This window comes from Corvus hawaiiensis, chromosome 3, assembly GCF_020740725.1.
Source record: "Corvus hawaiiensis isolate bCorHaw1 chromosome 3, bCorHaw1.pri.cur, whole genome shotgun sequence".
In the NCBI taxonomy this organism is placed as follows: Eukaryota; Metazoa; Chordata; class Aves; order Passeriformes; family Corvidae; genus Corvus; species Corvus hawaiiensis.
Genome location: NC_063215.1, coordinates 18,290,177 through 18,303,272, shown reverse-complemented (window position 1 = coordinate 18,303,272; position 13,096 = coordinate 18,290,177). Strand labels below are relative to the sequence as shown.

Here is a 13,096-nt window from a genome sequence, read left to right as displayed (position 1 = left end):
AACATCTAGTCCATCTTCTCTTTCAGGCATCTATCCCCTGCAGACTTCACTCCCTTTGCCCACTGCACTTTAATTACTGTGAGCGTAGTGCTTATATCACATCAACCTGTAATCCTAGAAGTACTCCCTCTGTTGCTCTCTGTTTTCTTTGCTTTCAGTTAACACGAACAAACTAAACCATCTAATTAAAAACTCCCATTCTCCTAAAAATTCAGTATGTCCTTTCACAAAAGAAAGGACAGCAAAAAGATACTGGTCACATCTCTCTTCCCCAGTCTAGCACAGAGATTCAGTCCTCCATGGTACAGGATCACTTAATTCCAAAGCTTTAAAACATGTTTAACCTATTGCATGTGAATACATTAAAGAAAAGAGAAATTTCAATTCTCTAGGCACTCTGCAACATTGAACTTCAAGGTGGTCCCTAATAACATTGATAGTCATTTTATAGGAGGGGACAGCTGGTGCTACAGATTAAGACAGACAAGAAGTCTGAAATGTCATGAGTAGGTGAAACAAAATAGTTCTGCAACTGACCTGACTGATGGGGTCATGACAAAGCATGGTATTTGGGAGTCAGTAACTTCAGTGCTCAGCACTATTATGTCTATGTTCTCTGAGACAATATTTCAAGAGTACACTTTTTTAGTACAAGAAGGTGTTTTGGAAGGAGCATTTCACAAGACTGTTACAAATTACGGAAGGATAAAAAGAAATATCAGGTTTTTTTCTGTTTTCATCTGAAACGAAATTATAATAGAATAGACTAGAATAGACTAGAATAGACTAGACTAGAATAGAATAGAATAGAATATAGAGGCAGATAGAATATACAGAAAGCACCAATTCAGGTTTCTTTAAGTACAGAGATTATTTAGCTTCTAGATAAGGCAAGAGCATTTTTTATCTGCTGAGGTGGTACTGTTGGGGCATTCCATGCAGGTTGTGTATATGCTTTCCCCCCTAACACAAAACTTCTAGAAACATCACTATGGCAGAACTTGCTTACTTCTGGGTCTGGTGTTTCTATGTTGGACTGAGAAGCTGTTCAAGCAGCAGTGCACAAGCAAGAAACAACTCTGCAGTGAAAAATCTTATATAAAAATGAAGCAATTATTCTGAAATATAATAAAATCAGATGTGAACCGCTGTTCTTCACTACTATAATATTTTTGGTCAGACTACATTTGCTCCTCACAGATAATTCTACTTGCATTTGATGATTCAGAAGAGGGTATTGTGATGATAACACTAGATTTAATGAAGCTCCCTTCTTAGGAGTATCCACATAAGATTTGACAAATGCTCTTCCTAGTACTTTTGGTGCTACTCTCTGTTTAATGAAAATTAGAAGTATGTTCAAGTGCATCATCCTATTTGTATCGTGAGAACTGACATTTAATTCATGTTTATGTAAGGCAAATAAGACATGTCAGTCAGTGTCCTTATGTTCTGTGCTGTAATAACTGAATTCAACAAAACAAATTAGTGTACTGATTAGAAACATTTTCTTTGCAAGTTGTTATGAGGGTAGACAATGTCTCGTCTTAAAAACAGACCTTCATCTTAATGAAAACTTTCAGAGTCAAAATGTCAAGGTGGCCTTAGGGAACAACATGAGTTAAATCTTTCAGTCGACACTGCAGTCTGAATATACTGATTTTTTTTTTTTTTCTGAGAAAACTGTAATAGAAGAGTGATCCACTCATACTAGTTTTCATTTGGTTCGGGGTATTAAAATCATATTCCATTGGTACTGTATTTTTCCTAGATACCATTTGTATTCGTTAGGACAGTTTGAGAAATCCTACCATTTTCCCTTTCTCTCAGAAAAAAAGTCCTATTTATCTGCCAGGCTGAGTGTGAATATTTAATAGATAATATGGACCTGTCTCACTTTTATTAGTAAAAAGTCCCAATTTTATTGCCATAGTTGTCGCAATTTTACTGCCATAATTGTCACTATTTCACATTTAAATAAATAGCATTTTTTACCAATAAATATGGAACATCTCAGAAAATATGGACAAGCAGAATAATGACAGAAATATGTCCACTTTGCACATATATGCATTTTTTCTGGAGACACAAGCAAGCTTAATTTATCTCCTGTAGATTGCCTTTAAGAAGAAATTATAGTTAAACTGTATAGCAAACAAAATCTTGTTTATTTACATAAATATAATATCCTGTCACCCTGAATAGGATCAAACTGGAAATGTTTTCCATTCTCAGTGCCCTGATGCCCTTTTGATCTTGAGCTCTCTGCTGAATGTTCTCTCCAGGATACATGCCATTGTAGCTTAGGAAAAGCTGAGCTTTCCCAAAGTTTCTCGTGACTTGTCACACAGAAACTTTCCCTGGTGCAATTTAACTTAGCATACTTTACTTTTTAAAATTTTGATGTTGTTTTAACTTCAGCACAAAAATAGTACAAAGAAAAATCAACATTTTAATTTTAGGGGACTATTGCTTTAGATTGAGAATAGCAGAACAAGAAGAAAAAAACCCAATATGCAATATTTGTGTTTTCTCTGCTTGCATTGACATGGCTGCCTTTACTTGCAGAGTATTTAGTGATCTAATTAGCAATGATCAAGAAAATGCTCAAGGTTTGTGTAATGGAATTAAACAGAGTTAAGCACTTGGAAATCCATCATGCAATTCAGATCCTCCTATTCCTTTAAAGTGACCTTCATTTTTTGCAGTTCTTTTTAACACATGTACACCAAGTGAAACAAAAAATATTCATTAAAAATTTTCCCTTAACTTCAGTAAATATGGGCTATTGGAAGATTAGAGTGTAAAGAAATCCACTGTATAGAAGAAGGCAAGAATGCTGCCAATGGCTCATTGTCCTTTCCCACAGACATAACTATGAGAGGAAAAAGGAATTTTTAACATCTTTTGTAAGAGTAGGAGGTATGAAGCAATTTGGTACCACAGTTCCTTGGCAAAACAGCACCCAATTTCAGACAAGAGGGTCAATTGTTCATCTGTGGGTAAGGGAAGAACATTGAACAGTGACAGGTTCAGTGGATGGTGTCAGAGCTGAATGTCTGTACCTCAAGTATGCAGCCAACTGTGAGAAAATAAACAGGTTATTTATCTTCTTCTTCAGTGAAGCACCACAAAAATTGTTGTGCTTGTCTGCTTTTTCTTATAATCTCTTCTATCTATTGTCATGGATCCAAATTATTTTGTGGCTTACAATAGACCCCAATGATCTCCTTTACCTAGAGTTGTACATCTTCACACTTCTCATGCTAGCATCTGAAAGCACTGGATGTTTCAATTTAAGACCATACTTGTCAAAAATTGATAGAACAGGTGATATTCGTCTGAATGAAACCCAACATCCCCCCTCCTTACACAGAAGATTCTAGTTTAACCAAGAGAACTAGACTGAATTAGACCAAACATATGAAAGATAAAGATGGTAAACATGGTTTTGATGGTCATATAGGAAAAAATCACTAATAAAGTCAATGATAATTTACCGAGAAAATCAGAAATACAGCTAAATCTGTGTGTGTTTATAAGAGAGCCATGTATTTCAGTAACTGTGTTTTTTTCATGTATCCCTTTGTCATTACAGGGACCCCGGTAATTTAAATTCATGACAGGAAACCACACATGGGAAAAGAGTACTCAGCTACTTAAAAAAGGTTGTATAAAGAAGTGAAATGATATCAGTGACCCTTCACCTACATCTCTTACATTGCATCTTCTCCTCTCTTTGCTTCATGATTACTGGCTTAGTGCTGTTTTAAAGAAAAACAACACAGAAAATTAATTATGTTTGAATGTTATCAGACTTGCCTAAAGATACTGAAAGTTAACCTTAGCTTCATAATAATTTTCAAAGCTCATGTAGTAGCCTTGTACAAAACAGGCCATACTTTTATATGCATGTTCTGTAACCCATTAAATTAAATATATCACTTAAGCTGCCTAGCATACCCAGATATTTTTGCAGGATTAAGAAATATCATTATAATTACCTGCAATTAGTTGAATTTTTTATGTTTGATCCTGATTTTAAATTCTTTAGCTCCATTCTCCTTTGTGTGATCTCATTTAATACATGTAAGACCTTTGAATAAAACATGTCTGTTCAGGAAATATGTCACTCATTTCTTTTCCTGATGTCTTTAATAATTGGGTCCCTGATTCCATCTTACTCTTAAACAAATGCTTTATGCTTTACACAAATGTTCCTTCTGAACCAAGGGGTCTATGCAATACAACTGAACAGTTCAATGTACTGTGTTATGTTCTGAACTAGAGACTAGATTAATTAAGCTTTGTTTTGTACTTGTTTTTGTACTGTTTCCTCTTCCCAATAAGACCAATATATTACCAAACCCACTCTCACAGAGAACTTTGAAATTTTAGAGGCCAAAGGTATATTTACTCATGCTTGCTGCACAAGACATTTTTAATTTGTCAAAAGGCCTAGATAGAGACAAAATTAAGCATTAGGCTATTATTAGGCATTATGTTTACATGTATCCATATAATATTACATTCAACTTTAATGTGTGATAATGCATTCCCTGCTAATAACCTTTCTGGTCAGTTTTATGACCCTTGTCAGAGTTTTATCTGGGCATCTTGTAATCATTAATGAGCTTTTTCTTTACTAAGCACCTAAAAGGTAGGGACATAATGGGCTCTAAAACAATAAGAATGGAGATAGAGAAGACCATTACTTAAAAAGTTAAATAACTAGTGTCACACAGAAGTGATCTGCAATTTGAAAGTATATACATCCACAGTAAAATCCTCTATTCTAGTCACTAATTTACACTTTGCTTATTGATTATTTAATTTTGATCAAAGAAGTTATTGAATGGCAAGATTTATTCTTTTGTTTAGTGATTAGTTTCATTACTGGTTTTGGTGCCACTGCATTTTTCTCTCTTAAAGGCAGATGATTTATTTTACTAGGATTTTTCAGTTGAAACATTAAGATAATAATTACCAGTATCTGGTTTGCATTGTTCAAATGTCATCATTGCAATTTTCCCTATCATCTCCTTAGCCCTTCCTGAATTTTCCAAAATAATTTCTAATAGTTTAATAAATGTATTTTTAGTAATTCCCTTAAAAGTATGGGATGATAAGTGGGCAGGTCTTCTTATGTGTATATGTTACATTTCCCAAAATACATTCTTTTTTCATTAAAAACTTTATTGAAATTATTTCCTACTTATTTATAGCACTTTACTCATGCTAGAAGATTTGTTGTATGTGAAGAAATATTAAATATTCATATTTTTCAACACCTTTCAGGAAAACAATGTCACTGAAGAGCAGATCTCAACAACTCTACCCAGTTTCGTCTTTCATAAAACTTTAATACAATTAACTAAGGAAGTGATTTACATCTAAACACTCTCATTGGCTGCAAAAGACTTCTGAATACCATAGTGAAAATGAATCAAAATAATAACACGTTCTCCCTGAAGGCGTGGTTATTCTTCTCTTTCAGGAGACCAGCCTAGCAAGCAATCACTGTTTCAGGGCTAAATTCTGAAGGAAACAAGTTTTAAATAAACGAATATGGGAGAGAATGTGAAAAAAAAGGTATAGGTTTTCAGACATATATTTTGGACAATGTGGGAAATTCACATCTCTACTCACTTTCTGGAAGATCCAACTGTGTCCTCCAAGCCTGATGAAGATTCTCTGTGTTTTCTTTCCTTTTCAATTAGAAGCCCTCGTGAAGTTTCCCACTCATGCTTTACCCAGGACTTTGGAAACATTGGACATCCAGGAAAGTAATCTAAGAAACTGGTAACTTCATTTACGATGTGGCAAGAATCTCTATCAACCACTGGCATTAGGGAGGATATATGTATTTCTATATTCTAAAGTGGTCAAAATTCTTCAGACTCTATTTCGGTATTTTGAGCATGATATTCATCTGTGATGGAATGATAAGTGCATCTTTCACTCATTTGGCAAAGATTCATGACTGCCGGTTGAACTCATCACTTAAATTATTTTTTTTTTGGAGCTGTGCTCTTTCACATAATGGCCCCTTTCACTTTATGTGCAGCAAGATCAATTTGAGGTCAAGTTTTTTCTTGCAGAGTTAAGCTGAAAGCAAGTTGTTTTGAACCACGCATTACTCTTTGTCTCCTGTTTTACATTTTATATATATATATTGATCTCTTTTCAAATTCTAACCTATCAGGTTGCATAAAATCCAATAGATGAATCATAGAATTTTAGTTTTTGATGTGTTTCTTTCAAACTGCAAGCAACATCATGTTAAAACTTTAGACACAGTTTAAATGAAGGGGTTACTGATGAAAACAAGACAAGTACCATAGAGGTGGTAGCTTTTGCAGGCTATACTGTCCATGCAAATCTATAACTGAAAATCAGATAATATCTTTAATTTTGTATTTTTATGTAAAAATTGATTTGTAAGGTGCACAAACTACTTGCACGACTGCTATGTTACATTGGGTGTCTTCTCACCTCACCTATACTATACTTGTGTCATGTAGCTCACCCAAATTTAATAGCATTATTGGGTAAAAAATAAATAAGAAGATAACAGTCAAATGAAAGAACCTCCACGCAACAAAACTGTGATTTTAATCTTCCAGCAAAGAAGCTGTTTAATTTTTCTGGAACTCCATTGCACTGTAGCTCATCTTGAGTAGCTTGTCTTTGTAAATCTAGAAGCCTTCCCTATTCAATTAATTCAAACTCAGTTAATAAAAGAAAAATTCATTGAAAAAAATATAGTAAATTGGGTCTCTAAGAGTAATATGTTATGTTTACATAACAATATCTACTGAGAGTTATTTTGTCTCTAAAGCTGAGAAGATGTTTCTCTGACAGGAGAATTCTGACAGAAGAAACAGATTCACCCCAGGAGTTTAAAACAGGCTTTTAATTTCATAGAAATATAAGGAGAAAAAAGAGAAGAGGAAGAAACATACTACAAAAATAGATTGTATAAGCCTGGTATGGCTGGTGAGGATAAAATCAAGTTCACTGACATGTTCTATTTGCTACTGTAAGATTATCAGACCTTGTGTAGGTCTGTACTAATATTCAGGTAAAGAAGTGTGAATTTTTATGTGGTTTTTTTTCTTTTTTCCCTTCCAAATAAAATAGACTCATAGAATATGCTGAGTTGGAAGGCTCTCACAAGAATCATCAAAGTCCAACTCCTGGCCCTGCACAGCGCAGCCCCAAAATCACATGTGCCTGAGAGCATTGTCCAAACACTTACTGAACTCTGTCAGGCTTGGTGCTGTGACCACTTCCCTGGGGAGCCTGTTCCAGTGCTCTGGGTGAAGAACCTTCCCTGATATCCAACCTAAACCTCCCCTGACACAACTTCAGGCCTCCAGTTCTGCGTAGGTCACTTCTCAGTAGTATAAACATTGGGAATAAATCAAACAATATCCCACTGTGGGAAATTCTTTCAGGCAAACAGATTAGAGCAATCCAAGGTATGTTATACAAACAGTGGTGACACTAGAGAGCTCAAAGGTCATGAGATAAAATTAGGATAATATAGTACAGGAAAATCTCACTGTCCTCAGCTCTTCCCCAGCTTAATCTTCACAACAGCTTCAGAAGGAAGGCAGGAATAAAAATTTCAGTTACTGTAGTTTGAGAGATGTTCTGCAAGTCAGCGTTTCTGATCACATGAATATCACTACGAGTGCTATTTTTATTTACGGTAGTTGTGTTGGACACTTCCTTGCCTATGTGGCATATAGAGGTTCAATTCTTCAAGCAGAAAAAGGTGTTCAGTCTCCTGTTCAGTCTTCATAGCCAGGCATACAATTGCTTTATCAACAGTTGTTGTTATGAAGCTTTTGAGAATATGCAGAGTAGAGTGCTGCAATGTGCAGTCATCGTTATTCCATCCTTTTCTCTGTTTTAGTTCATTTAGAAAGATATTTCAAATACAGTTCTGGGAGGAAGATTGTGACATTTTCTTTATGACCAAAAATTTATCTTCAATGTTTTCCTTGTTGGAGGTTTTCCAGTTTACATACAGTTATTGACTTATCCAAATTGCATACAGTTCACAGAAAATATTCAATATTATTAGTTAAATATAATGCATTTTATTAACACTTTATTAGCATTTTATTAGCAAAATTTGAAGCAGGAAAAAAATAAAATAAATAAGGTTCTTTCCAAGAGGAAACATCAAAAATCTCTTGATATTTCACTATCACAAACAAAATATTCTGTATGGAATCCATAGGCAAACAGTGTTGTTCTGTATAATAATAACCTTCCTTTTGGTTAAGGTGATCATTATGATGAAACCATAATTAAATTATTCTATTTTAGACAAAACTTTTACAATGAAAATATTCTTTATTCTTAAAACACTAAATTATTATGGGACAGGGTGTCAGATATTTTCAGAAGAGATAGAAACAATATATTTTTAAAAATAGGAAGGTTTAAAGAAGATAATTTCAAAATATTTCATGACAGAAAAATACAGCATTTTATTCTCCTTTCATCTTTTGTGGATTGTTAATCTTTATTATTCTTAGGCAACTGCAAAATGTTAATATCTGGATTTTAGTCAATGGGTTCAAAGAGATACTATGTACTGTTTTGCCTAAAATCAAGTGAGAAGGGCTTAAGAATATTTTAAACATAACACATAAAACAAAAAAATGCATATAAACATGTAAGTCATTAGATTAAATTAGAGCATTACAAAGGCTACTCCAAATCAGGCTAATTAGTGAAGGATCAAAAGAACTCTTGTGTAGCCCTGAGACTATAGAAGGTTTCCTAACCTGACAGTATCTTTTTAAGGTCAGTTAAACAAATCAGGCCCCAGAGTATTTTAGGAGCATGGAGCAAAGCAACCTCTAAGTAGCCAAAAATCTGCCCTGGAGACTTAACAATAAAGAAACATATGCATTCTCTTCTGTTTGTCAGCATTTAGTTACAAAACAGATGGATTGCTTTTACTTTTATCCAGTTTTATTGAAAATATTCTTGACTTTTCTTAGAAGATTTGTTTAGGGAGCTAAATAGGAGCTATATGGGGAAACAAAATACATTTGTAACTTTCTTATTTAATGCCCATATAATGCAGGTTTCTTGCTTCCTTGCTTACTCTTTTTCTCTCCACATCTCCAGCATCTCTTTGTGCCTTTAGTGGAAAATTGTGTTAACTAAATTCTATTAATCTGATACTGGAATAAAAGTACAGTCAAAACTCAAGAGACTAATTCTGAACTATTGAATTTGGTAGGAGTCTTGTAAGGAGTTTTGAGAAGTTAATAAATATTTTCATCAATATTGTCAAATTTATTAGACTGAATACTTACAAGACTGCCTTATTTAACTTATTTCTTTATTTATGTATTTATTTATTTATTCTTCTAGTTAGGGATATAAAAAAAGAGAAATCGGCAGATGTTGCATGAAGAAAACTAAATTTGCTTGGGCTATATATGTTCCAGTTTTTTATACAGTTTTTTTTACTTTTTTGCTTTCTCTAATGCTAAGTAAAAAAACCCCAAACCCTTAAAGATCATTCTGTGCCGTTTTTCTACATTATTGCTTCATACATCAGTAAATTATTCAAAACCAAGTTTATTTACCTTTCCCATCACTGGTTAGAGAGCTCAAGGTTTTAGTAAATCTCTGACTGTACAGTAAAGCATAACTGAATGCTAACTCTGAATTCACTTTCCCTACTCACCAGTTAAAAATTAGAGACTTAGAAAACACATTTGAAGTGAAGATAGGAGCTAGGGAAAGGTAACTGCACAATAGCTCCTTCAGAGTCACAGTATTGGTTAGTTAACATAGGGTGATCCTGCTGCTACCTCTTGTACAGAAATTCTGAAATTTCAGAAATTGAAGTCCATGACTTAGGACATTGTTCCTTCTTTTAAGTATTTACTTCCAAAACCCTAGTGGAACATCAGATCAATGCAACCCAAATATTTTACTGAGGTTGTTTTCTAAAAAAATTAGTTATTCTTTTTCACCTTTAATTTTCAGACCTTTACTGGGGGAAAAGGTTTTGAACAGATTAGGCACTGAAGTTCCTTGAGATCTTGTTACATGTTGTTGGACTGTGAAAAAAATGTGAAGGACTGGTTAATGTAGTGACATGAGAATAGAAATTCAGATTTTATTCTCTTCTCTGATTTCAAGTCCTTCTGCAAGCTTTCCTCTCAAAATATGGGTGAGAGCTAAAAGTTCCTGAGATAACAAATACAATGTGGCTGTCACTGGTGAGTCACTATTACACAGTTCTCCTTCTGCCAAGGTAATTAATTCCTCTGCACACAAAATGGGGGTGAGGAGGTGGGATGAAAACCCAAATGACATGATATTTTTTAATTTGGTAAGCATTTATGTAATTTATGGGCAGACAAATGGATTACAAAGTTATTGGGACAGACAAGGTATCAAACATTATTACTTTGATTCTGCTTCCAAGTCCTTGAAAAAATACTATGTTATCCTTTCTTCTTACAGATGGCCAGTTTTGCAAGGTGTCTTTCAGAATATTTTCTTTTTTCCTGAAATGTAGCTTCAATTAGTTCCTTGAGTTAACTTCTCAATAAAACAGACTGTTTTAAATGGTGGAAAACAAATTTTAAAATTTTTATTAATCACATTCAAAAAAGCTAATTTGCTCTCAGGTAGGAAGTAATAACAAGACAACCATCACAGTTACTTGCTCATTTAGCTATAGGGAAATTAAATAATTTCTAGATACCAAAGAAACTGTTTTTCCCATTGGAACATACACATCCATGCATGTTCATATCTACCAAAAATAATGTTAATCTTATTATACCTGATTTGGATATGCATTTTGGAGTTTTATTGATTTCCTCTATCAGACCCTCAAAGAGAGGTGAGGAAATTTATAGCCATGGTAAGATTGATTCAAAAGAAACTACTGCAAGCAGTCAGCTTTGTTTGTGTACACCAAATTAGAATATGTCTTTAATATTCTGGGTACAAGTTTCGACTTGAATAAAACAAAACCTTGAGAAACAGCATGTAAATCATTCATGAACAGAGCTTCTATTTTCTTTTGACTTGTATCTATTTACTGTAAATAGGGAAGGATAATCTCTCATTTAGAATGTGATCATTGCCTAATTGTAATACAAAATGAGTATCTTTCAGCATATTGGGGATAATATTGTTGAAATTCTGTAAAGAAAAACTGAGCTAAACTAAAATATCCCTCAGAGCAAATTTCTTGAAATAAAACATGGTTTAAGGGGGTATTTAGTTCTAAACAATACAAATGATATGGAAGAAAAAAATATTACTGAATTTTTTTTTCTTGGTGTTGAAAAATTCACTAGTTAATGATAAGTAATAATGACAGGCAAATTACACAATTTTAATTAATAAATCAGATCAGCATTTATATTTTTAGTAAGAAATACTTGATACAATGCTTCTCACAAAGCTAATTTGATTTAGACTTGGTTTGGGAAAAGTTCTTTAATGTGCAATGGCACTGAATGTCCAAGTATGAGTAGTGTTGACATTGCTTCACATAAGCTGTGTGATGCAGCCTAAAAGACTGTCTTGAAATCAGTTCTTTGGAATGTCTTGGGAGATAGAAAAGGATATCAGGTAGGATTTAAGAGAGATATCACACAACATAATGTTGAAAAAATGGAGGTGGGTCCTAAAGGAGCCATAAGAAAAATTCAGAGTCTAATAAATTAATTCAGGTCTTAAAGTCATAGACATCCTATTTGGCAAAACAAACATAAAAGCTAATATGAAATCCTTAGGTGAAATGTGAGCACAGCCCATCAGGCTTTTGTGGAGAAATATAATTACCAACTGGAACAGTTTCCCAAGAGATGAGTTCAATTCACAACTTTAAAAAGTCATCATAACTGAATATATCAATGGAAGATGTAGTATAGTTCAAATAGAAATGACAGGTCTAATGTAGAGATTTCCAGGGACTGCTCATAGGCCTGTTTGTACAGGAAGTCAAGCCAGCCAATCATATGAGTCCCTTGGATTTTAAAGATGTATAAGTGCCAAAAATACCATTTAACTTCAGCAAGTGAGCCTTAGAACAATATTGTAGCTAACAATTATTCTAAGGGATATGTAGTTTCTTGCTTCCAAGTCAAAAAGAACAAATACTCAGTACATGCCCATATGGCACAGGCAGCTACTACTTGGGGTTTGCTTCCAAGGGATTTTGGAAGCATTATTATGAAAGATGTTAGAGCTCTGACTATCTGGAAGAAACCATGTAACTCTTGCCCACTGAGGATCAGCAAAGAATTGAGAAGCTTCCTTTTATTTTGTAGAAATTTCATTTATAAATGCACAGTCAACTTTGAAATTCTCAGTGTGAGATTGCATGTACTCCTTTTATTATATTGTAAATTAAAGAAGAGAATATTCTAAAAATAGTCTTGGGTTCATCCCAACAGGTAAATCTGTTTGATGTTCCAGTTCAGTATCTGCATCTGGTTTTAGAATAGGAAAGTAGAACTGAGTTGATAGGAAAAACTGTGCAGAATTTATACAATTATGCAGAGATATGAAATGGTAGAGGGTGGAAGTTACAAAGCAGAATTCTTGTGGGTACCCAAGCTGCAGCTGCAGCTCCATACTAAGGTGTTGAGGACTATTTGCTTTTGCTCTGAAGGGGTTCCTTACTGCTCCAAAACCTTGAACAACTTTTTTGGTGTTAACCACATGATAGGAATATGAGATACAAGATGCCCTCTTCATGACAAATTAATCAAGGCTCACTGTCTCATCCTCACGATAGGTGTCACAGCATGGCTCATACCCAGAGAATTAAATTCTTTTTGCTCAAAGGAAGAAAACATAGAGATCTTAGTCATAATGCTTGCTGGGAACAGTTACCGAGTTGTGTGTGTTGCCTTGCCAGACCCCTTCCAGGAAGAAAGGCTGAAGAATGAGTCAGGCAGTGTGCTAACATTAGACAGTATGGATGACTGTGACAGTGACTAAACCTGTGTCCTGTTTCTATCTCATATACAAACAGCCTGACTGTAGAGACCTGGTCCCAGCCTTCTCACAGACTGTGCTTGAA

At 34.2% G+C, this 13,096-nt stretch overlaps 1 long non-coding RNA gene across 1 annotated transcript in view; it reads left to right on the top strand.

Moving 5' to 3' along the window:
- The window catches only part of LOC125323970, a 37,212-nt gene extending 31,065 nt beyond the window's left edge, over positions 1 to 6,147 (top strand). The window contains exons 2-3 of the long non-coding RNA XR_007202733.1: positions 3,599 to 3,668; positions 5,299 to 6,147. This is a non-coding gene — a long non-coding RNA (uncharacterized LOC125323970). The remainder of the gene's footprint in view (positions 1 to 3,598; positions 3,669 to 5,298) is intronic.
- Positions 6,148 to 13,096: the final 6,949 nt, after the last annotated feature.